The 13,543-nt window shown below is 33.1% G+C and overlaps 1 long non-coding RNA gene across 2 annotated transcripts in view; it reads left to right on the forward strand.

Moving 5' to 3' along the window:
- LOC125753662 (uncharacterized) overlaps positions 1 to 11,809 on the forward strand; it is a 37,266-nt gene extending 25,457 nt beyond the window's left edge. The window contains exon 3 of one of the 2 annotated variants that reach the window (XR_007405987.1): positions 11,601 to 11,809. This is a non-coding gene — a long non-coding RNA (uncharacterized LOC125753662). Of the gene's footprint in view, positions 1 to 8,408; positions 8,587 to 11,600 lie in introns of those variants that run through there. The other variant, XR_007405986.1, reaches the window with a different exon arrangement.
- The last annotated feature ends 1,734 nt before the right edge of the window (positions 11,810 to 13,543 follow it).

The raw sequence follows: 13,543 nt of genomic DNA on the forward strand, positions 1-13,543 counted from the left end.
TTTGATTTGAATTTACCTGGTAGCTAGTGATGTAGTGATGTTGAGCATCTTTTCTTGTGTCTCTTAACCATCTGTATATTTCTTTTGGAAAAATATCTATTTGGTTCCTTTGCCCAGTTTTTCATCAGATTGTTTTTTTTTTTTGTTTTGTTTTTTGTTTTTTGGTGTTGAGTTGTATAAGTTCTTTATATATTTTGTATATTAACCCCTTATCAGCTATATCATTTGCAAGTATCTTCTTGCATTCAGTAGATTGCCTTTTTGTTTTGTTGATTTCCTTTGCTGTGCAAAACAAAACAAAATGAAAGAAAACAAAAACTTTTTATTTTGGCATAGTTAGTCCCAATAATTTATTTTTGCTTTTGTTTCCCTTACCTGAGGAGACATATTCATAAATATATTTCAAAGACAGATGTCCAGGGGATAACTGCCTATGTTTTCTTTTAGGAGTTATGAAATTTCAGGTCTCACATGTAGGTCTTTAATCCATTTTGAGTTTGTTTTTGTGTATGATGTAAGAAAGTGGTCCAGTTTCTTCTTTTGCATGTAGATACCCAATTTTTCCAACACCATTTATTGACAAGACTCTTTTCCTCATTGTAAATTCTTTCAAAGACTATCTTTTCCCCATTATATATTCTTACACCATTTGTCATAGGTTAATTGACCATCTCTTGTGAGGCTATTTCTGGGTCCTTGATCTTGTTCCATTGATCTTCGTGTCTGTTTTTTTGTGCCAGTACCATACTGTTTTTGATTACTTTGACTTTCAAATCTTGGATTGTGATACCTCCAGCTTTGTTCTCTCTCAAGATTACTTGAAACCTTGAAATCTGGGATTGTGATACTTCCAGCTTTGTTCTTTCTCAAGATTGCTTTGGCCACTCTAGGTCGTTTGTGGTTTCATATATATTTTAGGATTAGTTGTTCTAGTTCTGTGAAAAATGCTATTGGTATTTTGATTAGGATTGCATTTAATATATAGATTGCTTTGGTTAGTATGTGTTGCAATTTTTATACTGAAAGATGGACATGATGTATTGGGTAGAAATAACTCTGTTAAATATGCTGTTAGTAATGTAGTGGTAAGATATGGGAAGTAGAGATAGGGTTCTATAGTATTATGATTAGAACTCAGTCTTTTAGTGAATGTATGCCTCTAGATTGTGAACTTCACTGGTGCATATTATATGCCCCTAGCCCTCAGATCAAAGAGGATGACTGGGGAAGGCTGAATTTGTATGTTTTCCTCGTCCCAGGTGGAGAACTGTAGAAGCTGGAGTTAAGTATTTCCATTTTCCCTGGTCAGTTAGGCTGTGACATATCCCTAGCAGGTTAGGCTCTGGTAAAATGTTTCTCTGAGGGCAGGTCTTGTTGAGAACAGAATGCTCTGGTGTATTTTGAAGTGGTTCATTTTTCCTTACCTAACCAAGAGCCTTAGGAAACTTTTCTCTGATATTTACTATGAGGACCTTGTAGAAATCCTGGAGGTAAAAATTACCAAAAGTGTAAGGCCCTTCTATGACTGAATCCTCTTAGAGTTGCTCTCTCTTAGGTTTGTCCACACTGAGTCTTCAATAATTCATCAATTATAGCTGAGGTGTTCCTACCTCTTTACTGGTTTCTGTGCATGGATATCTCCTCCAGTATGTTTTGATTCTCTGTATCTGCTTGTCTGTGTCTCCAGTTTGGGGGCAGTATTTCTTTCCTGTGACCTCACTACTCTAATGGATCAAAGGACAGTTGTTGATTTTTCAGTCTGTTCAACTTTTTAATTGTTTGCACAACGTGGGAACTTTTAAGCTCCTTACATGGTGAATTGGGAACCAGAAATCCCTCATTGTTTTTTTTCCAGGTGATATACCATAGCACTATACTGAGGCAAATTTAAGTAATTCATGTTATCCATTGTGTAGGTCAAACATTAAAAAAAAATTGACAGATGTTAAGAATAGATGTGTAAATAATGATTAAATTACATATATTAAACCTTGATGTTTTACAGTGTAAATACATTAATGCTGTGATTTGGCAGCCTACTAGGTCAAAAAAAAAGCAAGAATCTGTTTGAAGGCATCTATATCATCACTGATATGATCTGTATTGCCTATGTTGCATGCAACTGCAAACACAAAAAATATTTCAAGTTACAAACTGATACTTCTAAAACTAGTATTTTTTAAGATTGTATTTATTTATTTATTTATCTATCTATTTATTTACTTATTTATTTACTTATGTATTTATTTGAGAGAGAAAGTGTGCATGAGAGAGCGAGGGTATGGGGAGATACAGAGAGAAAGGAAGGAGCAGAGCCTGAAACAGGGTTTAATTCTAGGACCCTGGTATCATGACCTGAGCCAAAGGCAGATGCTTAAGCAACTGAGCCAACAGGCACCCCTAGAACAAATGGTCAAATTCTCAGGTACTTATGTTGGTACTTAAGCCAAAGAACTCATTATTCCATTTGAGTCTGTAGATTTCATCGTGAGGTTTTATCAATGCTACTGTAAAAGGGTTGATCTACCAGAAATAGGTGTATTGTTCATGTTGAGAAAGCTAGAAACTTGCTACTACACTCAGTTTTAGAACTGGAATACAGAATCATTACCTATCATGCTGAAATTGAGTGGCTAACACAAATCTTCTATTCCTTATAGGCTGCCTAGAGCCAAAACTGAATCTTGCCAGTCTTGTCTTGTGCCCTCTGTATTATAGCACTTTGATTTTGTACAAGTATGTGTTCCCAGACAACACAAACTCTACACCATGAAAGTTGATTGGCCGGAGGATCTTTGATTTGCTGTTCCATGCACAGACTCAGAACTAGAATATTTCCCTTTCTAGTACTCATTCTAGAACAGGGATCAGACCACTGCTTCTTTTCTAATTTCCTTAGAGTTTTATCTCAGAGGGCTTGTTAAATTTCCTATTTTCTTCTCTCCGGGTCAACTCTCAAAAGTTTCAAGTAGCCTTGAAATTTAGGAATAAAGTGATGCATTTTTTTCATAAGGCCTTTGGACTCCTTATAAAAGGTATAGAATTTTGCTTATAGTCCATCCAGTCATATGCTGCTTTTTTTTTCACAAAAGCATTAATTTAGGCCTCACTAAACAGAGCTGTAGGCACAACACAAGGAAAATACCACACTATTTAATGAGCAACAGAAGATATATATGGAAGGACTACTGCATACCAGGCACTGCTATGGGGAATGGGGACAGAGCAGAGATACAAAGACAGAGTCTTTGGCCGGAAGGAATTTGTGCTGTTTTTAAACACTATTTTATTTAAGGTCAATAGCTTTTAAAAGGATCCTTTTGGCTTTAATGCAGAGAATAGAACAATATGAGGCAAGATAGAAGTAGGGAGACCCTTTTGAGGTCTACCCAAAAAGTGTAGGTTAAAGACCATAGTAGTCTATGTTAAGGTACTGGAGGAAGTGCAAGTGGTCAGATTTAGCATGGTATTTGAAACTAAAGAAGATAAAACTTGTTGATAGATAGGATGTTCTTAGAAAAATGAATAATCTTGGGATCACTCTGCATATAGTCCCTAAACTTTTTTTAAACTGCTGGCAAATTAATATCATTTATTTCCCACAACTGGTTTTATAAAATGTGATTTTAATAAGGCACATCAAATGTCTGAATTCATCTTTCTGTGTTGAATTGTTAGTACTGGCAAATTTATAGCATTCTTTGAATTTCAGGGCTGACAGTGAATAAAAATAATTATGTAGGGACATTTCATACACTCTGTCAGATCTCTCATGAACATCTTAGCTACATGCTGACATTACAGACAATGGATATATGGCAAGTAGAACTCGTGAAGCTCTAATTTTACAGCAAGACAAGGAGATCTTTAAGATGTACCAGGAGCATGATTTAACTCCATCATCTCCGGCACTTCATTTCTTTGCCCCTTGAACAGACTTGCCTATCATAGGACATGTTCTTTTGACATAGTTCACCCTGGAAATTGCAGAGAGAAACAGTTACCTCACTCAAATGAAATATAAATAGACTCATATTTCCAAATTTTTGTGGTTTCTAATACTTGAATGTGTTCCAATATTCATTAAAATACTCTTAACAAATATTAACGTACTTTTCTTATTTGCATATTGATTCCAACAGCACTTTTTTTTCCTGTTAAATGACTAGATCAATTGCACCTATTCTGTTTTTGCCATTTCTTTCATCAGTTTGTTTTAACAAACTTGCTTCTTTCCATTCTTTTTGTTATCATTCTTAATTTTCAAACAACTTTTCATTCTTATTGTGTTCTCTGAGTAATTCTAGTATTTTAAAATACTGTTTCCAGGTTTGAATAAATAACTCCACTTGAAGTCTGATGCCAATAAATCAAAATAATTTCCTTTCATCTGGGTATGATACATATTTTAAGTATTTCTTTATACTAACAAAAATAACAAACCCATAAAAACTAATGCAGATTATCAGACTACCAGTAGATCCATTTATAGAATCTTACTACTTAGAATGAGAGTTAATGCATAAATGATATGGGCTTTCATCAAATGCTGTGATTGAACCCTTAATTGCCATTTTTTTGGTAAATATGTAGCTCTCATCCATATTAACAATATTTCAATGAAATAAAACTTCAGTGTGAAAACATGATTTGTATATTTTTCATTTGTTTAATTGATCTATGAACACAGCACTTAGATTATCACGTAATTTGTAAATTTCTAGGCAAGAAAGAATATGAAGTTACCTGTATTACTGTCACTTTCTTTTGGTTTCCCATTGCTACTATAATAATTTAAGTCTAGATAAAGTCATACAGCAGTAGTTTTCTAAGTGATTTCCTCCAATCAGGCTTGAGGTTCTAAAACATTATAAATTCATGTCAAATTGAGTTACTAAACATTACAGGAATTGTTTATTCCTATTCTCATTTTGAATTTTGAAAAATAAGTACTAAGTCAGAAAGATCTGGGTTCAAATACCAGTTAAATCTTTATTGAACTTCAATTCTCTTCTCTGTAAAATGATAAAATTACTACTTAAATGAAAAGTTGCTTTGGAAATTACATGAAGATATATATACATATTACCTGTGTATTTCTCCCTCACCTCCTTCTCTCTCTCTACCTTCCTCCTTCCTTCCATCTATCCATCCATCCATCTAGTGATATAGTAAATATTTCCTTGTACTTGTTTAAGATTCTTAAAGGGTTATAATTTTTCTTAGTAAATTCCATCATTACTTAGTCTCACAAGCAAGGCATGTTCACATATGGGAATTAGCATATACTATCCCCAGCATATCGTTCTGGCCCTATTATTTTTGTTCTGTCTAATTTGGATTTCTTACTTATCCCTTATTTCTTTCAGTATTCTTTCCTCCTATTTTTCTTGCAAATGGATGCCTTTCTCCATCTTTTCTGTCCTAGGATCGAGTCCCACATCGGGCTTCCTGTGTGGAGCCTGCTTCTTCCTCTGCCTATGTCTCTGCCTATTTCTCTGTGTCTCTCGTGAATAAGTAAATAAAATATTTAAAACAAAGAAACTGAAGAATATACAAACAAATGGAAAAATATTCTATCTTGTGTATTGGAAGAACAAATAATGTTAAAATGTCCATGCTACCCAAAGCAATCTACAGATTTAATGTAATCTCTATCAAAATAACACCAGCACTTTTCACAGAGCACGAACAAACAATCCTAAAATGTATATGGAATCATCCAAGACCCCGAATAGCCAAAGCAACCTTAATAAAGAAAAGCAAATCTGGAAGCATCACAATTCTGGACCTCAAGATATATTATACAAAGTTTTAGTGATCAAAACGGTATGGTACTGGACAAAAAAAGACACATAGATCAATGGAACAGAATAAAGACCTTGATTAAATCCACAATTATATGGTCAATTAATCTTTGACAAAGGTGGCAAGAATATGCAATGGGAGATAGTCTCTTCAACAAATGGGATTGGAAAAACTGGACAGCTACATGTGAAAGAATGAACCTGGGTCACTTTTTTTACATTATAGACAAAAATAAACTCAAAATGTATTAAATATGTAAATGTGAGACCTAAAACCATAAAAATCCTTGAAGAAGGTACAGGCAGTAATTTCTCTGACATTGACCAAAGCAGCATTTTTCTATACATGTCTCCTCAGCCAAGGGAAACAAAAGCAAAAATAAACTCTTGGGTCTAGATCAAAATAAAAAGCTTCTGTACCACAATGGAAAAAAAAATTAAAAACTAAAACACAACCTTCAGAATGGGAGAAGATATTTCCAAATGACAAATCCAATAAAGGGCTAGTTTTTAAAATATGTAAAAAATCTATACAATTCAACACCCAAAAAATTAAAAATAGGGAGAAAACAAAACAGATATTTCTCCAAGGAAAATATTCATATGGCCAACAGACACATGAAAGTTGTTCAACGTCACGAATCATCAGGTAACTGCAAATAAAAAACAAAAATGAGCTATTGCCTAACATCTATCAGGGTGGGTAAAATAAGAAAGACAAGAAATGACAAGTGTTAGTGACTATGTGGAGAAAAAAGGAGCCCTTGTGCACTGTTAGTGGGAATGCAAATCCAAACTGATGCAGCCACTGTGGAAAACAGTATGGAGGTTCCCCCCAAAATAAAAATAGAATTACTATATGATCCAATAGTTCCACTACTGAATGTTTATCCAAAGAGTATGAAAACACAAATTTGAAAAGATATATGCACCCTTATGCTTATTGCAGCAGTATTTACAATACCCAATATATAGAAACAGCCCAGATGTCCATTGATAGATGAATGGATAAAGAATAAGTGAATGGATAAAGAATAAGTGATATATATATATATATATATATATATATATATATATATATACCTTCTATGGCTGAGAGGAGTCATAGGTATAGGCCAAACTGGGCAGATTTACCAGTAGCTGCTAGTAGTAAGCAAAGTAGCAGTAGGTTGAGGTTGTTGCTAGTTGTTATGAAGATTTTTTGAAGGTCTCATGTATTTAGGTTTAATAGAAATCATGCTATAGCTATGATATATCCTACATCTCCAATGCGGTTGTAGAGAATTGCTTGTAGGGCGGCTGTGTTTGCATCAGTTCGGCCATATCATCACCCAATAAGTAGGAAGGATATGATGCCTACCCCTTCTCAGCCAATGAATAGCTGGAATATGTTATTTGTGGTGACTAGAATCGTTATAGTGATAAGGAATATGAGGAAGTATTTGAAAAATCGGTTAATATAGGGGTCTGAGTATATATATATATATATATATATATATATATATACACACACACACACACAATGAAATATATACATATGAATAGTCATAAAAAAGAATGAAATCTTGCCATTTGCAACAACATGGGTGGATGGATCCAGGTAGAATAATGATAAATGAAATAAGTCAGAGAAAGACAAAAACACCATATATTTCACTTATATGTGGATTTAAGAAACAAAGCAAATGAACGAAGATAAACAGAGACAAGCCAAAAATGGACTCAACCCTAGAGAACAAACTGATGATTACCAGAGGGGAGGTGGGTCAGAGGATGGGTAAATAGGTGAAGGCTATTAAGAGTACACTTACCACGATGGAACACTAAATAATGTATAAATTTGTAGAATCACTACATTGACACCTGAAAATAATATAACAATGTATGATAACTCTACTGGCATTGAAATTTTTTTTAAAAAGGTTACTCTTTTATCATTTTATTAATCCAATTAAAATTCCCACATGTAAATATACTACTGGTTCATCAAATTTAAAAGTTTTAATTTTCAGTAGAATGGATTTTTTAGGTGTATATAAAAATTATTTTTGCACTGAAGATTAGGGGAAGCAAATCTTTTAGGAAAAATCTTTACCAAATTCAATATTTTTCTGCAGATTGAAAAGATTAAATACATAAAAGCTAAAACTCATGAAAAAAGTTTTCTTATCACCACAACATCTCCACCACTTAGAAAATAATTAGGAGAGGGATGCCTAGGTGGCTCAGTAGTTGAGCATCTGCCTTCAGCTCAGGGTGTGATCCCGTTCTGGGGATCAAGTCCCACATCAGGCTCCCTGAGAGGAGCCTGCTTCTCCCTCTGTCTGTGTCACTGCCTCTCTGTCTTTCATAAATAAATAAAATCTTACCAAAAAAGAAAGAACATATTCAGGAGACAGTGTTAAAAATAAGAACAAATCATATTTGAACTAGAAATCTATTTTGTTATAATTAAATAATTTATTCAAGAAATATTTATTAATGTTGAAAACTATTTTCTTAAAATTTAAATGAAACCAATTCAAGAATTTTTAAAGATAATTCTCTCTCTCTCTCTCTCTCTCTCTCTTTTTTCTTTTTTCTTTTTCTTTTTTAATGTAGGCTTCACGCTGGGTGTGGAGCCCAACCCAGGACTTGAATTCATGACTGTGGTGTTAGAACGTGAACTAAGATCAAGAGTTGGATGCTTATATACAGATCACAAAATTTACTCATATTTACTTTTATAGTATATAATAGTATGTGCACAGAAGTTTGAGCCATTTTAAAATATGATACTTAAAATTATTAAATTGCAGTATTCATATCTCTGATTGGACTCTCCACTTCATTAAAATAGCATTTTATTTAATACATTTCCTAGTAGAAAATGAATGATTTACACAATGTAAACATGATTTTATTGACTTTAAATAATATCATACTTAAGAAAATTTCACTTTTATACTCAAAGGTAGAAATGAGGTTATATCAAACAAAAAGGAAATTAGATCTTATCAGTCATATTACATGGACCCCATCTTTGGCTTCTTGGTTATATATCAGGATAACTGACATATTTTTAATTCGGAAAAATGTAAAAGTATTATTTGACAGCATGCTTCACATTATATGAATCTCCTTAGGAATGGATGATTGAGGATTATTGTAACAACATGTGTTGATAAATTCTGTTGTCTTTTGTTTTATAAAAAAAATCAACATACTAATAATTTTCAGGATTAAATATTTTGTGACCCTGGTAGTATGATTACTGCTATGCGAAACACATCAATGTCACACAGTATTTTACCTGGCAAATAATCCATAGCTGCTGCTTCTGCGTTTAAGAAAGTTTAGCATTATACGTAATAGAACTCTGAGTCAACCACAGGGTAGCAGTCTCTGTATATGGAATCCACTTGACTGGACTCAATCCTAGCTCTGCTGCTTTCCAATTGTCTGACCCTAAGCAAACCATAAGCACACTGACATCTGTAAAATGAGAGTAATAATGATACTTGTAGGATAGCTCTGAAGACATTCTGTGACAATTACACAAGGATTGTAGCAGAGTATCTGTAACATATTATATGTTTAATTTACTATTAGTTATTTTTCAGTATTATTATGTAAGCTTTCAATATATTGTTTTTATCATCTTACAGCAGATAGTGAGATGAGAAAGATGGCATAGAATAGATATAAGTCCTGGAGTTGCTGGATGGCTCAGTCAGTTAAGCATTTACCTTCAGCTCAGGTCATGATCCCAAGATCCTGGGATCCAGTCCTGCACCAGGCTCTCTGCTCAGTGGAGAGTCTACTTCTCCCTCTCTCTCTGCCTCACAACACCCCACCACCACCACCACCTCATGTTCTCTCTCTCTCTCAAATAAATATATAAAATCTTTTAAAAAAAAAAGTATAGACATAAGTCCTTTAAGTCAATTGCTGGATAAGATTTGCCAAGTTCTCTATTCTCTATTAAAAATGGGATACGTTATAAAAGTATGTTTCTATGGGCTGCATAGAACATTTCCATCCTCATTTGAATTATGACTAATAAATAGTAAACTAATAAATAGTAAAGATATTCCTCTGAGTGGACTTAGTTCTTGCTAATTTTTATTTCCTGAGTTAATTCGTGGCTAAGATAAATGCTGTTAGGAAAGGTCTGTTTCAAAAAAAAAAAAAAGGACCATTTCTCGTTACTTAAGGCTTGCATCTCATAGAATACAGGGACCTAGAGTCATGCACAAATTATAACAGAGTGCCATAGAAGGCCTTGCCTCTCATGGTAATCAGAGTTTTAAAAATTAGAAACATTTAAAATAATCTAGTTACAACAGTCAGTTCTCTTTCTTGAGCAATTATCAGTACCACAAAGTTAAGTCAGTACTGTTTTTTTTCTTAGACTCCACAACTACTGAAATGATATCTCCTTATATTTCTATTCTTACTGACATTTCACAAATAAATTAGCCCTCTATTCTTCCTATTAATTAGGTGTATTGTTATCGTTAGCTAGGCAAAAAAGTCCTGAGTTTCATTTTTAGTATTTTCATTTTGGCATTTCTGGAGCCATAAAATGTGATGCTTTAGGGTGGCACTAATCAAGGAGTCTTAATCTCAGTGAAGAACCATTGTTGAAGACTTACTTCTATAACCCATCTGTTGCAATCCTATAACAAACTTTCCTCAAACTTCTCTCAGTTTTGAAGAACTAGGTTATGGAAAAGGAGAAAGAAATGTCAAACTTATTGAAGTGCTATGGGTTTGATATTAGTAAATGGTATTGGTATTAGCAGACAATTCCAACAATAAAATGGTAGGTCACAATGTGATTTGGATGTCTTACATATTACAAAACTGTAATATGTAAACTAGGCCTTCTTCCAAGGGTTCTGGCTTATTGTCATGCTGTTAAGCATGTCTAATAGACTGACATTTTATTAAGCATCACTTCCTGCAATGTATTACACATTTATATAATTTATTAATTTTTCATTGTTAAACAATGAATGCAACGTGATTCTGCTCTTTCATGGCAGTCCACAGGCAATAGTTTATAGGGAAATGACTATACTCAAATCCTACATAGATTATATCCTTGGGTATAAAAATCACTTTCCTATTCTGAACCCTAAGCATAGTGGTTACTACACCCTCTAATATCCATTCATTAATTCACAAACTCAGGGACACACTAAAAATGTCCAGATTGCCATACAACACTATAAATAGCATATTAGCACACTAAATATTTCTAAATGAATTAAGTTCTCTTCTTTCTCTGAAATCTCTACTATTAGATAGCATACATTTAGCTACCTAATTTTATACTACTTAATTTGTAAAGTAATTTAGGGTTTCAGGGAGTGATTTCACAAGACCTGGAATAAGATAATAAGATTTATAAATATTTTAATAGTAATGTTCATATATTAAAACTGATTCAATATTACTTTCACATCTGAACATTTCTACTCTTATAATGTATTTTGGATTTAGATAATCTTACTGCTATATATTAAATATCTTAGTTATGCAAATAGGAAAAGGTTTGACCTTTGCTTTTAGATATGTGTTAATGAGAACAGTAATGATAACTTGTAGTTATGTTTCAAGTAATAGTATTAATTCAACAACTAAGTATATACTATATATGTTTCACCTTGACTTGAGTAAGTGCACTATGATTCTCATCAAATAATGCCACTGTGGATTTTAAATCTTTCTATCACACGTAGGATCTCATCTGCCAATATTTGATTAGAGGATCTAGTTACCTGAGACAGATTTTCTGTTTGATAGATATATAATCTGAAGCTTCAAGACTATTGATTAAGCTGCATTCAACTCGGAGAAAAAAATGTAGAAAGTAATTTTGATTACACTTCATCCTGTGACTTCTGCTTTCTGCCGTGTGGAGTCCAAATAGCAAAGTATGTTCCTGTCTTATCACCACAAGCAGATGCCTCAATATTGACTGAACCTTGATGAAATTTTAAAAATATATATCATGAATGAAAAACCGTTGATTCTCTCTTATATTTTTTTATTGAAATAATATAAACTCAAATCATTTGAAAGTGTAATAGGAGTAATGTGGTAGTGTACCTTGAAGTCTTTTGTTATTAGGTAAGTAGAATTAGACCAATAATTTAAACTGTTCAAATAAACCCACTATAGCAGAATGTAGACTAAAAATGAAATTTTCTTACCTGATTTTTAGATAATTCACTGCTTTATTCCACTATTTCCCAGGTTCTTCTAATAAGAACACGCAACTGGGATCCAGTGGACACCAAAGCCAGGTGTAATGAGCCTGAATGCATTAGGACAAATTTGAGCTGCAGTCTTAAGTATTTTAGCACATTCATAAACCAAAATAAAAGTATTCACAATATCTCTGTCCCTTGACAAACAAAACTCTGAAATAATATCATAGAATTCAGACAAAAATTCAGAACTTTGAAGGTTAACTTAAAACAATTCACATAAAATCAAATGTATTTATTATTGGTGTAGAATTTAATAAAATTAACAGATATAAACCTTAGTATAATTGCCCACCCAATAAAGATTTGAATATTTTAACGATTCCAAAAACTTCCCTCAAGGCTCTTTGCAGCCAATTCTTTCCAACCCTAGAAACCAGCCATATAGGATCTGCTTTCAGTCACTAGAGATCCATTCACATTTCTAGAATGTCATAACAATGAGAGCATACAGTATGCATTTTGTGGTATTTAGTTTTTATCATACAGCCTGTGCTTTCGAGATTCATCAGTGTTATAGTGTGCATTAGAAGATCTTACCTTTTTAGTCTATAGTTTATCTCCTATATTGCAGATATCAACCAAATATTTCTGTTCACTCAACTATTGATGTACATTTCTGTTGTTTCCAACATGGGGCTATCATAGGTAAAACTTCTGTGGATATTCATGTACATGTATTGATGGGGACATGTGTTTTCATCACATTTGGATAGAAACCAAGGAGTGAAATTCCCAAGTCAAATGGAAATTCATGTTTCAGTTAAAAAGAAACAGTCCAACTCTTTTTCCTACATGGTTTTCCCATTGTATTTCCCTAAAGCAGCAGATATATGAGTGCTCTAGTTGCTCAACACCAAGAATTGCCGGTCTTTTCATTTTTTAGCCATTCTAATGGATACACAATGGAATCTCATTGTGATTTTAATTTGAAATTCACTGATGACTAACGATGAGAGAAACTTCATGTCCGTATGTTAGCATGCATGTATTTTCCTTCAAAAGTTTGTTCAAAGCTATTGCTATTTTTTGTTGGATTCTGTCTTACTAAGTTCTTACATATTATGGATACAAATAATTTGTTATAAATAAATAAATATCCTTCCAGTCTGTAGCTTACGTGTTCATTCTCTCAGTGGTGTCTTAAAAGAATAACCATTTTTTAATGTGTTGGAGTGCAATTTATCACCTTATTTTTTATGGTTCATAATTTTTGTCCTCTATATAGGAAATCTTTGCCTACCCCAGAGCAGCCAAGATTTCCTCTTGTTTTCTTCTGTAAGTTTCATAGTTACAAAATTTACATTTAAAGTTAGCATGCACATAGAGTTAATATTTATGTATAGTGAGATGAGTATTAAGGTGAATCATCCTCCATATGGATATTCAGTTGGCTCAGGATTAGTTGTTAAAAAGACTGTTCCTTTTTCCATTGGATGTTCTTTCCTGCTTTGTCCAAGATTAATTGGCCATATA

Source organism: Canis lupus, chromosome 25 (assembly GCF_003254725.2).
Source record: "Canis lupus dingo isolate Sandy chromosome 25, ASM325472v2, whole genome shotgun sequence".
NCBI classification, from domain to species: domain Eukaryota; kingdom Metazoa; phylum Chordata; class Mammalia; order Carnivora; family Canidae; genus Canis; species Canis lupus.